The sequence below is a fragment of the Bubalus bubalis genome, chromosome X, assembly GCF_019923935.1.
Source record: "Bubalus bubalis isolate 160015118507 breed Murrah chromosome X, NDDB_SH_1, whole genome shotgun sequence".
NCBI lineage: Eukaryota > Metazoa > Chordata > Mammalia > Artiodactyla > Bovidae > Bubalus > Bubalus bubalis.
The window spans coordinates 28,713,625-28,736,348 of record NC_059181.1 but is presented as its reverse complement, the minus strand read 5'-3'; the positions used below and the strand labels follow the sequence as shown (position 1 = coordinate 28,736,348).

Below are 22,724 nucleotides of genomic sequence, written 5' to 3'. Positions count from 1 at the left end.
AGAGCATGATTAGTTGGTTTCCTGGGTTTATTCTAGTTAGGATATTTGTGATACATGCTATTTAAGGAATTTCTCTAATTTGGCCTTTGGAAAACAACAAAAGGCTAAATTCAGTGAGATAAAATTTGAATACATGTATAGAAATGATTTGGATAATATATATTTTCTACTATCACTTTCAGCTACTACTGTGACTGGTATCTCTTCACATAACCCACGGTTTGAGAGTAGATAGTTCAGGGCTGCTCATCATCGAGCAGCTCATTGATGCCATTGAGACCCTAGGCTCCTTCTTATTCCACCATCTTTAATATGTGACTTTTATTTTCCTGGTTTCAAGGCAGACATTGCACTTCTGAACACCATACTCAAATGTAACATTTATTTCCTGGAAAGGCAGCCTGTTCCAGTGACTTCTTAAACTTCATTGGTCATAACCTGCTCATGGCCAATGCAAGCTGTTTGAGAGCCTGTGAAATCAAGGACAGTACTTTACAATCACTAAAGAACAGGAAAAGGGGGATAGAAAGGATGTTGAGTGAGCCAAGCTATATAGTATCTGTTCACTAAAAAATTATATTAATTATTTGAGCTTCAGGCTAAAAGATAGGCAATCTTATTGTCCTTTTCTTTTTGTCAACCTATGCTTCAGAAAATACATGCTGATCATAGCAAGTTGGCCACAGTGACTCTCATTTCCCTCTGTATTTTTTCAGGGTCCAATGTTAACGATACAACCAGGTAGTAGAGACTATTTTGGTCTATTTAGCATTCATTTATCCACTTTTTTGTATCTTAGAAACTCAATTTCAATTAGATATATCCTTAATTCCATGTAGCCATAGGTCTCAAGGGAAATTGAACTCACCCCAATTTTAGGAAGGGATTCTTTCAAGAGTAATCTTGCCTATGATTGGTTCTAGAATAAGCATATGTTCCCATTTTGACCTGAATGGGAATTCTTTCAGTGAGAAAAGGGAAATTCCTTGCCCCTATGAGATAGCCATAGGAATGTCCCCTGGATATTACTGGATGTAGATATGATGCTGAGGGCTGCTGCAGTCATCCTGCTACACAGAGGATAAAGCCACACTTGGAATTATGAGCAGAGAGATAGAAAGCACTGGGGCCCTTGATGACATTGCTGAATCCCTCTGCCCTGAAGCCCACTCCACCACTGAACTTCCTTCCAGTCAAGTAAGATCTTTTGTTCTTTATTTTTTTAGTCAGTTGTAATCAATTTCTGTTACTTGTAGCCAAAAATACCTTAATTCTTATGAATCATCTGAAATTTTTGTCCTCTAAAAGTTCTGAGAAGTTTGCATTTATGCTATTACTGTTATTTTGCTGCTTGTAACTCAAATTAAATGGGATTTCCCATAGAGACATCAATGTAGAAACACACTATATGCATCAGCACATTTAGAGCCAACTTGCTACCAAGAATGTGCTAAGAAAATGCATTATATCTCAAACTCCTTCCAGTTAAGGGTTTTTCCAACCCAGGGAAATGAGCCCCAGGTACAGTGCAGATCAACTGGGAAGTATTTCTACAAAATTGGTAAGCGAGTGTAACTTCGCCAGCCACATTTTACAGGGACAACCAAGAAATACGTACTGTGAGATGCATTGTAATCTATGAGGCCAACAGGCTGGTACTACCAAAGCAGGCTAAGGGACCCCTGAAACTGAAGTGAATGTTAGGCTAATTGTGCAGGAAATAGAAGAAGACTCCATTCAAGTCAAAAGATATTGTGCAAAAAGCAAAGAGGAAGAAATGGACAGTGTGTCCTATGCTCCCACTGTTCCCAAACTCTAGTTGAGATGGCATGTAGAAATTGAAATACCTGATTGGGGCTTTAATGTTCTCAAATGTGCCATAGAGAGAGAGAGAGAGAAAGATGGAGAGAGAATAAATGACTATAATAAAACCCCTCACACTAAGTTCTTGGTAACAAGACAGAAGGATAAATGATATTATCATACAGGGTACTGCAGAACTTCATTTACAAAATGATATTGGATTACTTCCTAAGACACCTGCTTAATGTTAAATACAACAAAAACCATGAGGTAGAAGCAAATGTCAGAAAAAGGAGGAAAAAAGAAACACATTAAAAGCCCTTTTTAAAAAATAGTATATGAACATGCATCATTGATAGTTGGAATACACATGAATTGTTAAAATGCTAGAAAATAATGGCTCACAAAAAAAAAGCCCCAAACAGATTAATTTTTAAAAAGATATTCTTCTTATGGTTTTACAAGTTGCTTACTATTTTATGTCAGAGTAATGGATTTGGTTAGTAGATGGCATGGTATAATTTAAAAAGGTGTTAGAAGGTATTCACTTAAAATATAAGATATGGTGCTCACTGTGATTAATTTTAGGGACCTTTTCTAAGAGACTTAGGGTAAGAGACACTGTTGTTCTAAGCCTCAGTCTGAATTTTCACACTATTTTGATTACTTACAAAGAAAAAGGTGTGAAGCATATATACAAATAACCAGGAAATGCTAATGTTAATTTTCTTTACTGTTGAAACTTTGTTAGATTATGCAATGTTTTTTATTGAGTCACCAACAATAGGAAACATATGTTTCCCACACATTTAGTAGGAGACAAATGTTAAGAAGGTCTAATCATAACAGGGACACACAGGGCTATGAGTCTAGACAAATTTAAATACATGAAAAAGCTCATCTCTTTCTTATCCAAACGCCTGTCAGGTTTCAAGGTTAAAGCCATATTTATATTTTCATTTTTTTCTCCTCATAATTGGTAAGGTTATATCTATGAATATTATACCACCTAATTTCAAAAATTTCAAATAGGTTAAAAGGCAATTTATCATCAGCTTTAAAATGGGATGTTAACAGCTTTACAGTTAAATTAGGCTATGAAAAATGGGTAAAGGTTGTCTATGGAAAAAAAAAAGCTTTTTATGACAAAGATAATTGAACTCACAGAGAGGAAGGTATAACCTGAAATGATTTAGAAAATCCATCATGAAAGTGTGTCATTATATTAATTTAGAGAGAAAATCACTTTTTTATTTACACATCTCTAATGAATTCATCTCTTCATTCAGACAGGCCAGGGACCAGTGAAACGTTAATGATGAACATGTCAAAAGTTGGAATATAACCTTGTCACATTCACCATAAGACTCTCAGCAGTTTGGAACAATTTTCTTGACCTGCTTGAAATCCTCTATGAGAGGATTCTTTAAAAAGCCATCTTATTGAAAGATAAAAGGAATTATTTGGGAAAATTCCTTTGAGTCATTTTTGAAAATATTTTTTATGAGAGAAGTGAATGCATATTCATGGTAGAGAATACGGACTATGAATAAAAGCATAAAACAGAAAATAAAAATTACCTGCAATTCCACTTTCCTAAGGTAACTAACAATTGTAAATATTTTGGTTTGTCTTCTTTGTCTTTGAATGTTTATACAATTGTTACCATAGGGTGAACAATTAGGTTGTGTATTATTTTGCTTACTCAACATTCCATCATGAAGCTTTCCCCAGGCAGCATATTGAGAACCAGAAGAAAATATAAACAGCAACTTTTAACAAATTACTGGGATATTTGAATCATTAAAGACTGAGTGTAAAGTATGTTTAACAAGCTATGAAAAAAAAGGAAGGGGTGAGTATATGAATAAGAGGCAAGAGACTATGGAAAATGACAAAGCAGATTTGGAAATGAAAATACTATAACTTTCAGAAATAAAAATATCATTGAATATAAAAATGATTGAATAATTGAATGTTTAGGTTAATGGCTGATTACAAACATCTAAAGAAATAATTGGTGATTTGAAACTTAGATTTGAAGATATATTCTACAATGCAGAAGAAAAACAAAAACATGGAAAATATAAAATAGGGCTGGAGATATGGAGAATAAAGTAAGAAGATATGTCTTATTCTAAGCAGAGTTCCATAAGAGAAAAAGAATGAAGAATGGGACTGACATATATCTGAAGTGATAACATCTGAGAATTTTCATAACAGATGAAAGATACCAATTCCAAGATTCATGAACACTAATGACTCTCAGAAAGGATAAATAAAAAGAAATCCTCTGCAGGGTATGTATAATGAAATTATATGAAATTAAATACAAAGAGAAAACTTTTAAAATAGAGAAGAGACAGCACCTTCAAGAGTACTTACATTGAACCTTACAAACAAATTATCAGAGTCAGCAAAGGAAGTCAAAAGCCTGTGGAATAATATTTCACTGTGCTGAAAAGAAATTAGAACTACATGTACCTTTCATGAATGAAAAATACAAACATTTTAGACAATAGACAGACTGAATTTGGTAGCAGTTAACCCTCACTAAAGGAAAGTATAAAGAATTAATCTTCAGGCACTAATAAAATGATTACAGAGGGATGCAGGAAGGTATGATGTGAAAAAAAGTGTTAAATACTTGAGTATATTCAATCAACAGATTCAATAATTATTTATGAGTAATGACTATGTGGTAGGCTTTGTTTTAAGTACTTGAAGTATAGCAAAGAATAACCACCACAACAAAAATTCCTGCTTTCATGGAACTTCTAGTCTAGTGCCTACCTAAACAAATATTGGCTGTATAAAGCAATAACAATGCACCTTTCATGAATTTAAAAAAGTCTAAGATACTGAGCAGCAATAAGAAAAGTTGAGAAAAGCAGCAGAAATAAAGTCTTCCAAAGTTTTTACTTTTTTTTCTGATGGAGAATAAAAATATAGCTAAAAGTAAACTTCCCTAAATTAAGTGTATATGCAAATTTTCTAGGATATAATGGAAAGAACAGAGATAAAGTATAAAACTTCTAAACTCAGTCAGTATGAAAGAAGGAAAAAAGTCAGAGAAAATGACACATAAAAAATGTCAGGTAAATAGAAAGCACAAAATATGGTAGAGATGATTCCAAATACCAATTAAAAATGTTTGCTGTAGGCTTATCATATATGGCCTTTACTATGTTGAGATAGGTTCCTTCTATGCCCATTTTTTGAAGAGTTTTAATCATAACTGGGTGCTGAATTTTGTCAAAGGCTTTTTCTGCACCTATTGAGATTATCATATGGTTTTTATCTTTCAATTTGTTAATATGGTATATCACATTGATTGATTTGCATATACTGAAGAATCCTTGCATTCCTGGAATAAACCCAACTTGATCATGGTGTGTGAGCTATTTGATGTGTTGCTGAATTCTGTTTGCTAAAATGTTGTTGAGGATTTTTGAATCTATGTTCATCAGTGATATTGGCCTGTAGTTTTCTTTTTTGTGTGTTGCCTTTGTCTGGTTTTTGGTATCAGGGTGATGGTGGCCTTGTAGAATGAATTTGGAAGTGTTCCTTCCTTCACAATTTTTTGAAAGAGTTTAGAAGGAGAAGGCATTAGCTCTTCTCTAAATGTTTGATAGAATTCTCCTGTGAAGCCATCTGGTCCTGGACTTTTGTTTTTTGGGAGATTTTTGATCACAGCTTCAGTTTCAGTACTTGTAATTGGGTTGTTCATAATTTCTATTTCTTCCTGGTTTAGCCTTGGAAGATTGAACTTTTCTAAGAATCTGTTCATTTCTTCCAGTAAATACCAATTAAAAATGAACTAAAAATTCTAGTTAACAAGGATTTTCAGACAGGAACAGAAAGATCAAATCCAACTAAATGTCTTCATAAATGGCACATCTAAATTAAAAGTGCACAAAATAGTATATAAAATATTCATATATAGCAAATATAAATAAAATGAAGCTGGCCTGCCAACGTTAATAATACATGAAATAGATTTTAAAGAAAAGGTATTGTTAGATATAAAGAAGGCCACCATATAATAGTAAGAATTTCACCTTATCAGAAAGACATATCTAGAATACATACTGAGACTATAAAATTATGCATCTCAAAATACATTGTCAAAATATATAATGTTTTAAAACTTGACAGATTGTGAAGACAAATACACAAATAGGCCAGGTGAGTAAATGTTTTCAAAATTCCTCCTACCAATTGATAGATACAGCAGACAAAAACAAAAAAGAAAAATTAGCACAATATATAAAATTTGAGATATGCAACCAACTAGCTTGAGCTAATATATCCAACAATTTCAGAACACAAAAGCTTTTCAAACACACATGGAGCATTACTGAAAATAATATGATGAGCCGTACTGCAACTCTATAAATTTTAAAAGATTAGAAATCATTAAATAAATTTACCCTAATACAATGTTGCCTTTATCTGCTATGGTAAAATTATACGTGAGATCATATTTAAAAAAAAAAATCCTAATCCAAAAAAAAGGGACAGCTCACTTATTGGAAAAAAGTAAATTATCATGCTGCATACTATTAAGGCATCTTAAATTTTCATTGAATGATCATGGCATAATTACTCTATTGCTTGTGATTTGGGTAATTTAAATTTTTTGCTACTATAAATACCCCTGGGACAAAACTCCTATTATGTAAGTCTTTGTAAGAGTCTAATTACTTTCTTAAGGGTATATTCTTAGTATTTGAAATGTTAGATCATGTTGTAAACCTTTCAACCTAAAATTCCCTGTAGGTGTTGCACAAAAGTTTTACTAATCTTACTCTGAGAGGCAGGGTATGAAGGTGTCTATTTTACAAATCTTTTGATAATACTATCAGGAAAAATTATAATCTTATCATTTTGATTAGCATATCTTTGATTACCAAATTATTCATGATGTTGAAAACAGTCCATAAATTTCTTGACCATTTTATTTATTCTTATCATTTTTTAACGTGTTCAATCATGTGCTTTGCTGCTTTTCTTTTTTCTTTTTCTTTTCTTTTTTTAAAAAATTTAATTGGAGGCTAATTACTTTACAATATTGTGGTGGGTTTTGCCATACATTGACATGAATCAGCCATGCCACTTTTTTTGTGGCATCTTTGTCTGGTTTTGGTATTAGGGTGATGGTGGCCTCATAGAATCAGTTTGGAAGTTTACTTCCTCTGCACTTTTCTGGAAGAGTTTGAGTAGGATAGGTGTTAGCTCTTCTCTACATTTTTGGTAGAATCAGCTGTGAAGCCGTCTGGTCCTGGGCTTTTGTTTGTTGGAAGATTTCTGATTACAGTTTCGATTTCCGTGCTTGTGATGGGTCTGTTAAGATTTTCTATTTCTTCGTGGTTCAGTTTTGGAAAGTTATACTTTTCTAAGAATTTGTCCATTTCTTCCAAGTTGTCCATTTTATTGGCATATAGTTGCTGACAGTAGTCTTTTATGATCCCTTGTATTTCTGTGTTGTCTGTTGTGATGTCTCCATTTCCATTTCTAATTTTGTTGATTTGCTTCTTCTCCCTTTTTTTCCTTGAGGAATCTGGCTAATGGTTTGTCTATTTTATTTATCTTCTCAAAGAACCAGCTTTTAGCTTTGTTAATTTTGGCTATGGTCTCATTTGTCAATTTTGTATTTATTTCTGCCCTAACTTTTATGATTTCTTGCCTTCTACTAACCCTGGGGGTGCTTCATTTCTTCTTTTTCTAGTTGCTTTAGGTGTAGAGTTAGGTTATTTATTTGATTTCTCTCCTGTTTCTTTAGGTAGTCTTGTATTGCTATGAACCTTCTTCCCCTTAGCACTGCTTTTACTGAATCCCATAGGTTTTGGGTTGTTTTGTTTTCATTTTCATTCATTTCTATGCATTTTTTTATTTATTTTCTGATTTCTTCTGTATTTGTTGGTTATTCAGAAGTGTGTTGTTTGGCTTCCCTATGTTTGTATTTTTAATAGTTTTTTCCTGTAGTTGACATCTAATCTTACTGCATTGTGGTCAGAAAAGATGCTTGAGACGATTTCAATTTTTTTGAATTTACCAAGGCTAGGTTTATGGCCCAGGATGTGATCTATCCTGGAGAAGGTTCAGTGTGCACTTGAGAAACAGGTGAAATTCATTGTTTTAGGATGAAATGTCCTATAGATATCAATTAAGTCTAACTGGTCCATTGTATTATTTAAAGTTTGTGTTTCCTTGCTAATTTTCTTTTTAGTTGATCTATCCATAGATGTAAGTGGGGTATTAAAGTCTCCCACTATTACTGTGTTACTGTTAATTTCCCCTTTCATACTTGTTAGCATTTGCCTTACATATTGCAGTACTCCTATGTTGGATGCATATGTAATTGTTATACCTTCTTCTTGATCCTTTGATCATTATGTAGTGTCCTCCTTTGTCTTTTTTCACAGCCATTATTTCAAAGTCTATTTTATCTGATATGCGTATTGCTACTCCTGCTTTCTTTTGGTCTCCATTTGCATGAAATATCTTTTTCAAACTCTTCACTTTCAGTCTGTATGTGTCCCTTGTTTTGAGGTGGGACTCTTGTAGACAGCGTATATAGGGGTCTTGTTTTTGTATCCATTCAGCCAGGCTTTGTCTTTTGGTTGGGGCATTCAACCCATTTACATTTAAGGTAATTATTGATAAGTATGATCCCGTTTGCATTTACTTTGTTGTTTTGGGTTCGACTTTATAAACTGTTTCTGTGTTTCCTGTCTAGAGAAGATCCTTTAGCATTTGTTGAAGAGCTGGTTTGGTGGTGCTGAATTCTCTGAGCTTTTGCTTGTCTGTAAAGCTTTTGATTTCTCCTTCATATTTGAATGAGATCCTTGCTGGGTACAGTAATCTGGGTTATAGGTGTTTCTCTCTCATAAAAATATGGAACAGTTCACGAATTTGCATGTCATCCTTGCACAGGGGCCATGCTAATCTCTGTATCATTCCAATTTTAGTATATGTGCTGCTGAAGCGAGCACAGCTTTTAAAAAGTGGATTTATAGAACAATTTTTGTATTAGAAATTCAATCTCTTCATGCCTGTTGAATATACTTAACCTAGTTAGTTAGTCATTAAGTTTTTTATCTTTTGATTTTGTTCTTTTTAATGTAGTCAGAATCTTTTCTCTTGTGAGGACCATCTGTCTTCTTTTTTAATAAAAAAAAAATCATGGAAAATTGTTATCTATCTTGAGATTCATTAACCAGTAACTTTTCCACATGTCTTATGGTTTCATTTTTCATATAAGCTCCCTAAATTATTATATAAAAATACACACATATATGTATGTCTCTATACATGTGTGTCTGTGTATGTATGAATACTTACATTTTTGATTTATTTAATTCAGGGTCATTTGTCCTATCCATTGACTTGTCTGCTCATCTTAAGATAAGCTAGACCCATATTTTCCCCCCATCTTTATTGTGACATAATTGATAAATAAAATTTGTATGTACATCATGTGTACAACACTATTCTTTAAGTTTTTTTTTTAATGTGGACCATTTTTAAATCCTTTATTGTATTTGTTATAATATTGTTTCTGTTTTATGTTTTAGTTTTTTGACTATGAGGCATGTGGGATCTTAGCTCGCAGACCAGGGATCGAACCTGCCTCCCCTGCATTGGAAGGCAAAGTCTTAGCCATTGGACCTCCAGGAACGTTCCTATGATGTTTTGATAAACATATATACTGTGAAATGATTACCACTATCAAGCTAATTAACATAAATCACCTTGCATAGTTACTTTTTTTTTTTTTTTTAGCTAGATGTGAGAGTTGGCCTATAAAGAAGCTGAGCACCAAAGAACTGATGCTTTTGAAGTGTTGGAGAAGATTCTTGAGAGTCCCTTGGACTGTGAGGAGATCCAACCAGTCCATCCTAAAGGAGATCAGTCCTGGGTGTTCACTGGAAGGACGGATGTTGAAGCTGAAACTCCAATACCTTGGCCACCTGATGCGAAAAGCTGACTCATTTGAAAAGACCTTGATGCTGGGAAAGATTGAGGGCAGGAGAAGGGGATGACAGAGGATGAGATGGTTGGATGGCATCACCAACTCAATGGGCATGGGTTTGGGTGGACTCTGGGAGTTGGTGATGGACAGGGAGGCCTGGCGTGCTGTGGTTCATGGGGTCACAAAGAGTTGGACACGACTGAGCAACTGAACTGAACTGAACACTTAAGATACACTATCTTAGCAAATTTCAAGTACACAATAGAATATTATTAACTACAGTCATCATGATGTATATAATACTTCTCCAGGATTTATTCATACTGTTCGTGGGGTTCTCAAGACAAGAATCCTGAAGTGGCTTGCCATTCCCTTCTCCAGTGGACCACATTTTGTCAGACAAGAAGAAGAAGGGGATGACAGAGGATGAGATGGTTGGATGGCATCACCGACTCAATGGACGTGAGTTTGAGTAAGCTCTGGGAGATAGTGAAGGACAGGGAAGCCTGGTGTGCTTCAGTCTATGGGGTCGCAAAGTGTCAGACACGACTGAATGACCTGAACAACAAGATTTATTCATCCTGCATAATTGAAACTTTGTAGTCTTTGACCTGGAGAAGGCAATGGCACCCCACTCCAGTACTCTTGCCTGGAAAATCCCATGGATGGAGGAGCCTGGTAGGCTCAGTCCATGGGGTCGCAAAGAGTCGGACACGACTGAGAGACTTCACTTTCACGTTTCAATTTCATGCACTGGAGAAGGAAATGGCAACCCACTCCAGTGTTCTTGCTTGGAGAATCCCGGGGACAGCGGTGCCTGGTGGGCTGCCGACTATGGGGTCGCACAGAGTCGGACACAACTGAAGCGACTTAGCAGCAGCAGCAGCAGTCTTTGACCAATACCTCATTTTCCCCACCCCCCAGCTCTGGCAACCACCATTCTACTATTTGCTTCTGTGAATCTGACTTTTTTAGATTCCACATAATGAGATCATGCAGTAAGTTCATGCAGTATTTGTCTGTCTTTGGATTATTTCACTTAGCATAGTGTTCTCCAGGTTCATCCATTTGTTGCAATTAGCAGGATTTCTTACACCTGAATAATAATCCAGTGTGTATGTGTATAATTTTCTTTATCCACTCATTTCACCAATGGACACTTAGGTTGTTGTCATATCTTGGTTATTATGACTAATGCTGCAATGGACACGGGAGTGCAGATATCTCTTCAGTGTATGATTAATCATCTCAAGTATTGTCTAATTTCACTTCTCTGTTTTGCTCCATTGGTTTTTCAGGAGTGTGTTGTTTACTTTCCACATAATTGTGAATTTCCCATCTTTCCTCCTGTTATTAACTTCTAGTTTCATACCACTGTGGTCAGAAAAGATAACTTTTTGTGAGTTATAGTTCAGGTTTTCCTACCCAGCACCGTTTTCTGTAGCAGTTACTATTCATGAGTTTCCACTCTGATGAGCCATGACTCTCTTGTATTTCCTTGTCTGTGTCTTTATTCTTTATTCATCTCTCTTGTGGACCCATGAAGAGCTGTTGGTTTTTCAGTCTGTTCAGCTTTTTAGTTGCTGTGAGGATGGAGATGCATCCTCCAAGTTCCTTATGTGTGGAATCAGAAACTGGAAGTCTGTCTTAGATTGTTGACAATATAATGTGTCTCAGTGTCTCACTGAAGTTGTCTTGATTTCAGCCTACTAGAGGTTCTCTGAACATCATGGATCTGAATGTTCATTTCCTTCTCCAGATTTTGGAAGATGTTCCTCATTATTTCTTTAAATGAGCTTTCTGACCCTTTCTCATTCTCTGTTCCTTCTTGTGCTCCCTTAGTGCATATACTGGTTATCCTGATGATGGTCGATAAATCACGTAGGTCTTTTTCATTCTTTTTTACCAACTGGATAATTTCAAATGGCTTGTCTTTGGGGTCACTGAGTTTTCTTCTGCATCTTCAAGTCTGTTTCAGGGAACAGTCATGTCTTGGGACCTAATACCAGGGGTGCCCATAGGCCTGACTTTTGCCTAGCCCACTGGGTGGGTCCCTGGAGGGGCAAGTATGCTTCTGATTATGGAAGAGAAGCATTAAAGTTAGGTCATAAGACTGCTTCAGGAACTGCGGCCATGTTCCTGGACTACATCACTACCATTATCGCGTCTTTGTAATTATTTGTTGCAAATATACTGACCACTTTTTGATTTTATGGTTTCTTCATTTAAATCGGAAGTGTTTATGAGGTTAGATATATATTTTCTGCCCCCTACAACTCATTCATTCTCCTATATATTTTTATTTTACTTTGTATTCTGGAGACATTGCTTCATTGACTGATATAATTTGTTCAGCTTTCTCTGTCATTTCATATTATAATACCTTTAAATGCAGCTTTTAGATTCCTCATTGCATTTGATTTTCCTCTCATTCCTTTCTTGTTTTAACAAGTTCTTTTGCACCTCTGCCCTTCATCGTTAAATTTTCTCCCTAGGGTTCCCAGTTTTTTAATTAATAGTGATCATGTATTCTTACTTCTTTTTGAGGACACCAAGATATCTTCTAAATTTTTCACCTCTTTTAGTGGGAACATACTGTCAGAAAAATGTGGCTACTTTGAACCTTCAGGAAAATCTTTCGTTTCTCTTGTAATATAGAACAATTTTAATAGATACTATTTAGAAAAAGTTAGGTACAGACCCTTTTTCTGATGAGAAACGATTTACTCAGTCCTGGCATATGCACAAAGTAAGTGGAGTATTTTTGGTACTAATGCTGGACAGTTCCCTAAATGGAAACATTTACACAAGCACATCACATTGCACACCAGCACATGTTTATGTGTAGCTATTTTAATGGGATGTTTGGGGAAGCTATATCAGTCCCAACTCATCTGCTACAATGTGACCCTGGGAATTCTTCATTGATAAAATGTTTACTTTTGTTCCCTTTGTCAAGGTGGAATGGTGATTGACATACTGCACAAATGGAAGTGCATATTTCACCATGTACCATTGCAATGAATGCTAAATAACTTTAATACGTTCCCAAATCCTTCACTAAGTAATATTTTGTCATTGAGCAATGACATCATACAAAAAGTAGAAATACTGAAAACTCATCTACAAATAAAAGATTTGTAATTTAACTAATCAGTTTTATGCAATCATTAAGGAAAATAACTAATTGCCAGAGTCTTTATTACTAAATTAGTGGGACCTACAAAAGTTTTTAGTTTATTTTTTACATCACAATTAATGTTCAGATGTTCAGTGTTAGAAAATCATTCAAGTAGCCATAATATACAGTTGACCTGTGAACAAGGCAGGGGTTAGGGGTGCTGACCCTTCACAGAGTCAATAATTCACATAAAACTTTTCAGTGGATTCTACATGTCCATGGTTCTTCATCCATAGATTCAACCAACCACAGACCATGTAGCACTGTCATACATATCTATTGAAAAAAATCTGTGTGTAAGTGGATCTGTGCAGTTCAAACCTGTGCTGTTTAAGGGTCAACTGTACATCTATTTATTTTTTAAAAGGAGGGAAACACAATTCATACTGAAGTTTGGTCAGGCTCCTTGGTGAGGCTACCATTGATGAAGCCAGCTCAGATTGAGCTTGAGCCTCCTTTTCTCTGAATTCCTTGTATATTTAGTTATGAAATATTAATACATAAGATATTATCCTGCATTTACATGCTTGTAACTCTTCTTTGCCCACATACCCCCCCAAAAGAAGGAAAATTAAAAACCTCGAGAATATGGATCATGCCTCTAATATTTACATTTAATGTGCTTCCTCATTGAGTCAAAGGTGGATTTCACAAATATTTGATTATTGGCTTCTACTTTTGCATTAAAATGTGCATTTATACAAATAAAAGTAGTACAGGGGAAAATATTATGTAAGTTGTGATAGAAAAAGAGTGGAATTAAGGGTCTGGTTTTATTACTTTATCATATGGTATGAAGTGATAAAATCTGCTTCAAAATGAAAAATTCCCATAAATCAATTCATTTATGGTATGCATTTGTATTAAAACTAAAACAAAGCACATTAAAGTTGGAATTAAAATACTTTGATTCAAAGCCCAGCTTTCCCATTTAACAAAAGTGACTCTCCAAAATATCACATTCTTTATTTATCCTCTTGTCTTTATTCATCAGACCTTGACATTTAGAATATTACTTGTGGCCGACTTGATTGAAAACACAAACACAGATCTGGACACTTATATCATGCATTGGTACTTTCTGGTCAGACAGATAACAAAGAATGCACTTATCCTATTTTTAATATTATCATCAAAATAAAATATGATATACCTAATATATAAATATATACTATTTTTCTGCAGGTATTTCATAACTCTCTGAGAATATACTCACGTCCTCAGTTTAATACATGGTGCTGTAGAGCAATTCTATTTAAAATGTGGCCACAGACCAGAGCTAGTCTACAAATTGTTTTTATTGTTCTTCCATAAAAGAAGTATATAAAGTGAGGGTAAGCATTTAATAACTTTTATAGCAATCTGATAACATCTTCTGAATGAAACAATAAAAATCCTTGGCTACTTTTGTATGGCTTTGTTTTCTTAAAAAAATTACCATTTCTAGTTATTGATTTTTATGATTTTTTATTGAAGTATTGGTCCTTAAGGAACTGGAAATGAAAGCAAAACAAAACAAAAAACCGTGGTACTTAACCTCAGGTAGTTTCAGAATCATCGGTGTGTTTTATTGCTGTTAATGTTATTATAATTTTAAAAGCTAAATTAATTTTTTCTTTCTCATATAAACCAATCTAGGATATTACCAAGCTTGCTTTTTTAAGTCTCAGTTCCTCTATCACAATTTTTCTCTGATGAGTCTACTAGAAGCTAGTTATTAAACATTTCTATGCCTATTTTCTTTCAGTGATTCTTACACTGAGCAAGTTATTCAAATAAATGGGATAGTAATTTGTCCATGGCTTCCATTAAATCAAACACAGACAAACATATCTGTACACACAGAAACATGCACATTCTTGGGATATTCATTCATAAAATTTCCAAGAACAATTCCAAAATCATATAAGTGTTTAACATTAAGATGTATTGGAAGTCATTAAATTCCTTTTTAGATAGCAGAATTATATTTCCCTTAACTATGAATAATGAATATTTTTAAAAACATTTCCTTGATTCATTGTAATTCCAAACATAAAATGTTATGATAGAAAACCTTTTAAAAGACATAAAATTGAACATTTATTTTAAAACAACAACTAGGGGATCCTTTTATCTCTCTTCAAAACCATCAAACATCACCACCACCATCCCACTTTTAAAACAGTTACTCACTGAACTATCTTTGATCAATCTTAGCTAAAGACTCTATCCTTTCTGGTCAACATCACATTCTCAACAGTTAAAACATTTCATAAACTGAATACTGCACTTAGTAACATTTTACAAAGCTGATAAAACCAAGAAGGAGTATTCAAAAGAACCTCACATTGACACACTGTCGTTTCTAAATGTCAGGGACTTTGAGCTCAGATCATAAAATGAAGCTCATGCTTAGAGACAACACTGCCTTCTGAGATAAATCTCTTTTTAAGTCTCATGGTTGTGGGAGGTATAGTCTCAACCCTAGTAAATGACCTCCAAAAGTAGTAGCCATTTTAAGGTCATGTGTACATTCCTGTAAGCAGATGGCATGGAAGGGCTTAACAGGTGTCCAGCCATAGCTTTACACTTCTGCTGGTTCTGCCCTAAAAAACATGTCCTCCAAACATCTGTCTCAAAAACACATGCAATGTATTAAGGGAAGATTTTCAGACCACAATCATGTCAATATTTCCAATCCTACCTTCTTTTGCAATAATCTCAGTACCTTTTCAATACATACAGTCTAGTGGGAAAAGAGATATGCTATTCTGAGTTAAATAATCATAAAAAGATTAGAAAATACTTGGAAATATTTGCCTTGCTTGAATCTAGAAATGAAGCTGTTTGTGTGTGCTTCTGAAAGTTTTAAACTAACATTTAAAGATTACTTTTTTCTGAAGAATCTTTCTTAAATTAAATTTTAAATGAAAGGTCAGTATCTTGTGAAATTTACACATTGCAAATATTTTGAAATAAAATGATATTACTGAGTTTGGGAGAGAGTTCATCACTGCTTTTATCATATGTGAGAGAGAGAGTGAGTGTGTGGTTTTGTGTGTGTGTGTGTGTGTGTGTGTGTGTATTTGGAGTATCAATCTCCCATAATAAGGAAAGCAGTAGACACTATTAAAGATGGGTAAACTTTTTGGAGGTAGCCATATTGCAATTTAAGGTGAATAATTAAATCATGAGAAACAGGGAGAGCCAGTGTATGTTCAGTGGCTGGTTCTAGACTGAGTGTAAGGAGGTTATGATGGGGAATAGGAGTTCTGTATTAGTGTAGGTAACTTCTAGTTCAGGGAGTGGTTGAGAGAACATTGCTTTTTTGACTCTACCGTGAAGCATCTGACTCAGAGGGAGGACATGGCTTAGTAATGTTCAGCATGACCATATAATGGAGTGCTGGATTGGGTCAGGAGGCACAAACTACTGTTCAAGTACACAGTCAGTATTTATGGAGTCTCTCCTTGCTTCACATTCAGTTCAGTTCAGTTCAGTTCAGTCACTCAGTTGTGTCCAACTCTTTGCGACGCCATGAATCACAGCACACCAGGCCTCCCTGTCCATCACCAACTCCCGGAGTTCACTCAGACTCACTTCCATCGAGTCAGTGATGCCATCCAGGTGCTTTTAGTAATAATTCGTTGAGTGCCCTCTTTATGTACAACACTCTTTCTGGGTGCTAGCGCCGTGAGGACACTGGCTAAAAGATATGGCCTTCAAAACCCTTATGACCTAGTTACAGAGCTGAGATGTCCAACAGCTCCAGGCAACCAACTCTGATAGGAAATGGTGCGTGCAATGCACTCAGGGCTCTTCTTCTAGAGGGTCAGTTGTTCTAAGAAATAGTCCATATGTGGCATAATATTTCCTTATCTAATATTTCATTTGATTCTATTTAAGAATTCTTACAATTATTCTATTATATTCCAGAAAGCAATGCTTTTAAAAAAATATTTCTAACAATCAGGCCTATCCTACACTGCTCAGTAGAACTCAGTGATGATGGAAGTGTTCCATATTTTGTCCAATACAGTAACCACTAGTCACATATGGCAATTGAACACTGGGAATGTACCTAGTGTGACTGAGGAACTAAATTTGTAATATTTCCTTTAAACTATTTTAACTCTAAATTCTACTACTCACACTTTCTAAATATATTATGCTCCAAAACTAATTACAAAATTAGAAAAGTGAACCACTTGTAGCACACTGCTTGTTGCATGTAGCACATTTTTTATACTCTGTTTAGTAATTGGCCTAATTGGTTCTGGAAACCATAATATGGCATTCTAATGAACTAAGAAGATCTAACATAAGGTCTTAACACACAACAGTGGTATCAGTTTTTATACGTAAAGAGAATACTACTAAGAAGAAAATTTTATAGGAGAAGTTTTAAAAGAGCTATTGATCAAATATAATTTCAGCAGAGCCCTTAAGGAGATTCAATTCAGGAAAATTATAATGAAACAGCTGGTTTTATGCTTTATAAAATATCCATAAAATGAGAGAAACAAGTAGCTCAGTTTCATTAGTATTGACTTTTAATTTTTCAACTAAATAATTCAATTTTAAATTAAGCAGCTAAAATATAGTTATGTATATCAAAAGGGATAGTTTCAGTATTATACAAAATAAGGGTTTTTTTTTTTTAATGAGAATGAACACATTTTCTCCCATCATTCAAATGTTTTCTTACTTCTAACAACAACTAAAAAAACCCAATATATAAACTGAACTGGAAGAACCTCTATTTAAATATTTTTGAAACAAACATAAGGAATTGAAATGAAAATGAGTCTCAAGGCATACAACAATTTTATCAAACAAGCAGTTCTGTGGCCTTCTAAAGTGAAATCTCTTTTTAATCATTCTGTATTTAATTAAGAAGTAAATAACCATATTCTAAGAAGCCATATTCTGAAGAAGCCAACTTCTCTTCTTCAAAGGAAATGCCACAAAGCTTCCTAGTAATTCTCCATTTGATCAATCAAGTTGTGAAACTTCCTTTGTGTGGAGCATTGTCATTCTTAGTGCAGTTAAATTAGGTTTTATGGTTTAAAATTGCCCTATTAACTTGGTGCTTCCTGCGTTTTCATTAACTCAAAACATATTTGATATCATGATAAGCTCCCTGAAATGAAACTTCCCTTCTGGAATAAGTCATTCTATTACAGCAGATGCTTACCACGGAACTTGGTTTTGAACATTACATTGCTTTAATATGCTTCCCTATGAATTGATGCTTTGGATGAGGCTATATAATACTAGCATTTATAACTTTATGCTGTGTTTTAGGCCAAGTCATTTCCCCTCTCCCCTACTGTAAAACTGTGAGGCAAACAATTTTTGAATCCCAAATTATATTCCTTTCCAGGAAGAACCTCTGCCAAGTACTTAAGATAAACCCTTAGAAATTACCCTGCTCCCATACTAGGGGAGTGTTCTAAACTTGGGAGATCTATCGTCATCACCTAGGAGAACTTAAAAATAAAACAGAGCCCTGGCCCATGACAGACCAACTAAATCAGAACCTCTAGCAGAGAGGCTCAGGAATGAGAAATTTTAAAGCTTGGTAGGTGGCTCTTGGTAGGAGCCTCTCGATGAAAGTAAAAGAGGAGAGTGAAAAAGTTGGCTTAAAACTCAATATTCAGAAAACTAAGATCATGGCATCTGGTCCCATCACTTCACGGCAAATAGATGGGGAAACAGTGGAAACAGTGACAGACTATTTTTGGTCTCCAAAATCACTGCAGATGGTGACTGCAGCCATGAAATTAAAAGACACTTGCTCCTTGGAAGGAAAGTTATAACCAACCTAGACAGCATATTAAAAAGCAGAGACATTACTTTGCCAACAAAGGTCCATCTAGTGAAAGGTATGGTTTTTCTAGTAGTCATGTATGGATGTGAGAGTTGGACTATAAAGAAAGCTGTGTGCCAAAAAATTGATGCTTTTGAACTGTGGTGTTGGAGATGACTCTTGAGAGTCCCTTGGACTGCAAGGAGTTCCAACCAGTCCATCCTAAAGGAAATCAGTCCTGAATATTCATTGGAAGGACTGATGCTGAAGGTGAAACTCCAATACTTTGGCCACCTGATGCGAAGAACTGACTTATTTGAAATGACACTGATGCTGGGAAATAAAGGCGGGAGGAGAAGGGGATGACAGAGGATGAGATGGTTGGATGGCATCACCAAATCAATGGACATGAGTTTGAGTAAACTCTGGGAGTTGGTAAAGGACAGGGAAGCCTGGTGTGTTGCAGTCCATGGAGTTGCAAAGAGTCGGACACAACTGAGCGACTGAACTGAACTGAGGTGATTATAAAGTGCAACAGAGGTTGGGCAGTACTGCCCTAGCACAAGAGATCTCGTATTTTAGCAGAGGGCTTGCTCAAACAGAATTAAAGTTTCAGATTCTGCACGTCCTGAGAATGAGCGTCTAACAAGTTCCCAGGTGGTGGTGATGCTGCTGGTTTAGGGACCACACTTTAAGAACCACTGCTCCAGGGCTCTGAGATTGAGTCAGTGGCTTTGGTTTCTCTTTGGAAATATGCAAGTGATCACTGGCCATCCTTGTCATTGAATATGATACCACTCTTCTTCCTCTTGTGGAGAAGGCAATGGCAACTCACTCCAGTACTCTTGCCTGGAAAATCCCATGGACGGAGGAGCCTAGTAGGCTACAGTCCATGGGGTTGCTACGAGTCAGACACGACTGAGAGACTTCACTTTCACTTTTTACTTTTATGCATTAGAGAAGGAAATGGCAACCCACTCCAGTGTTCTTGCCTGGAGAATCCCAGGGATGGGGGAGCCTGGTGAGCTGCCGTCTATGGGGTTGCACAGAGTCGGACACGACTGAAGCGACTTAGCAGCAGCAGCTTCTTCCTCTTGTAGTGATTTATCAAACAGAAGGATGAGGAGGGTGGGCTGAGGGAGTGGGAAACACTCAGAGTGATCCTATTGGTGCCCTGGTGGCTCCTTGAGCAGTTACTAAAGTCAGAATTGGACATAAGTATGGTGGACCATTTTCTGGGTCTCTCAGAATAGCTCTCGCAAGTCAGCATATTACCAAGGACCTCAACCACACTGGAAAAAGTCACACTGAATATACCCACACTATGTTGAATAAAACACCTTTGCTCCTTCAAGAAAAAGAAAAGAAAAAAGTCACATTGTTTCTCCCTTTCTTAAAAGAAGAACTTTGCCAGGTGGGAGTCCTCATTCCTTTATTCAACAAATTGGACTCCTACTATGTGCCAAAGCATATAAAATAGAGCGGAAAAGAGGCAAGATTCTTGATTTTACTGAATTTATGTTATACTCACAGTACAAGGACAAAAAGCAACCAACACAAATAAGAAACTTATAGTTGGTGAAAAATACTCTGGAGAATAGAAGGCAGGTATGGATGTAAAGAGTGCCTGGCTAGGGGTGTTGCTGAGATATCTGAGGGAAGGTGGTAGAGAAGGTCTCAAAGCAGTGTGACATATGACTTGAGGTTTGGATAGCGAAGAACCATATGTGAATATCAGAGGCCAGGGCTTCCCAGAATCTAGAAAGATGGAACTGATGAACCTATTTGCAGGGCAGGAATAAAGATGCACACATAGAGGATTGACTTGTGGACACAAGTCACACACTCTCTCACACATGGGAGAAAGAGAAGGTGGGATGAACTGAGAGAGTAGCAATGACATGGTAAAAACTGACATACTTACCACGTGTAACATAGCTAGCTAGTGGGAAGCTGCTGTATAGCACAGGGAGCTCAGCTGGGTACTCTGTGGTGACCTAGAAGGATGGGATCGGGGGTTGTAGGGGGACTAAAGAGGGAGGGGATATATGTATACATATAGCTGATTCACTTCCCTGATGGCTCAGATGCTAAAGAATCTGCCTATAATGTGGGAGACCTGGGTTTGATCCCTGGGATGGGAAGATCCCCTGGAGGAGGGAATGGCAACCCACTCCAGTATTCTTGCCTGAAGAATTCCCATGGACAGAGGAGCCTGGCGGGCTACAGTCCATGGGGTCGCAAAGAGTTGAACACAACTGAGCGACTAAGCACAGCACACAGCAAGCTGACTCACTCTGTTGTACAGCAGAAATCAGCACAATATTGTAAAGCAATTATTCTCCAATTAAAGAAAATTTAAAACACTACACTAATAAAAAAATTCACTTCCTTGTGAATTATGTATCTGTAAATTAACTTTGATTCATATCTAAGGTGGAGAGCATTTTTGGTTCCCTAATAAAAATTCACACTTTAAAAATGGTTATATAAGAATTTCAAGTATCATTAACAAAAGCTACACTAGAGGTTTCATAAATTCAAAAAAGACATGCTCAAAATAATTATTCATTGATGAAATAAGTGGTGTTCAAGATGTTCAGATAGCTAGGGAGATTTTTTGGGCCTTACCATGAATAAGGCACAAGTCCTTGGCAATACCAGGAGCCTAATATCTTCAGATAAGCGCACTAGGTCTAGATCTAAACTCTCTTTGGTCTGCCCTCTATTCTATTTCATGGAAGATTCTGTTCTCTGATCTAAATGGAAGGTTGGCTGATTGTCCTCATGATGAACGTCTCTCATTTATCATGGTGACTAGAATTCCTACAGATTGTGAGTGAAGACTTAAAGGCCTAAGCTCAGCAACAGTTTTTGTGCTTATTTGCGACTAAGTGTTGGTACATTTGACATAATTTGGTTAACCTGGCAGGTTGCAATGGATTGAACCCAGGTCTCCTGCATTGCAGGCAGATTCTTAACCATCTAAGCCACCAGGGAAGACCCAAGGATCTCCCACCTGTCTCTAAATGTAGGATTCTAACAAAGTTGGCTCTACGAACCTGAAAACTGCTGAATGGACATATTGGTCTGGTTAGTTTTTCTAATTGAAATTTAAAGCATCTACTTGGGGGAAACAACAGATTGAGGTAAGTATGTTTTTAGACTATTTTTGGAAGAGTATTAAAGTTTTGATGATTTATTTATACTCACTCCTTAAAAATAATGCCTTCTTTCATTTTCAAGTACAGTTTTAAATTTCACTGATACATTGGATGAGTTTGCTCCAATTCCACAAAAATGGAAAATGAATGCAAAAAAAAAGCATGACCTGAACATACCATTCATAACAAACAGATGAAGTACACTAAAAATAAAGCTGCTCCTTTGTCAAATTTATAATTATACTTTTAAAAGCAGAATGTTAATCATTACTACTTCTGTTTTTCAGTCATTTATACACAGGTAGAAACAAACATAAGCTCTCTTCTCCCCTACTGCTAGTTAATCCACAGACTAGCAAGGGTAATTTCAACAGGACACAGCAGGTCCTCTTGGAGCAATAGCTACATATTATATGTATTTTAATGAGGATAGGATCTCATGCTATGGAAAAAAGATATAACTGTTCTGGTACATAGCTTCCAACCCTGTGCTCCTCCCAGCCCCATGTTTTTAAATGAAGTGTTTTGTGGAAATGTTTAGAATGCATTTTAATTCCAACATTACCTTTATTCACTCACTCCCCAACTATGTATTGAGTGTTTCCTGAAAGAATCAGTGGATCACTTTTGATCATGATGATTATTGTAAATACAATAAGCAATAGGTGTATTAAGTATAATAATATAATAAGTGTAATTGTGACCCTGATTGAGAATAAAAATACTCACAAAATATTAAGTTTAATATTAAAATATTACTGCAACAGTAATTGCTCATGGTTATCACATTGCCTGGAGGCTCAG

General features: G+C 35.8%; 1 protein-coding gene and 1 non-coding gene across 2 annotated transcripts in view; both read right to left on the bottom strand.

Annotated features, from left to right (window-relative positions):
• The window catches only part of IL1RAPL1 (interleukin 1 receptor accessory protein like 1), a 700,437-nt gene that overhangs the window by 166,924 nt on the left and 510,789 nt on the right, over positions 1-22,724 (bottom strand). The window lies entirely within an intron of this gene.
• On the bottom strand, positions 8,698-8,801 carry LOC112582457. The gene has a single exon (XR_003106987.1). It is a non-coding gene; the product is annotated as a U6 spliceosomal RNA (small nuclear RNA).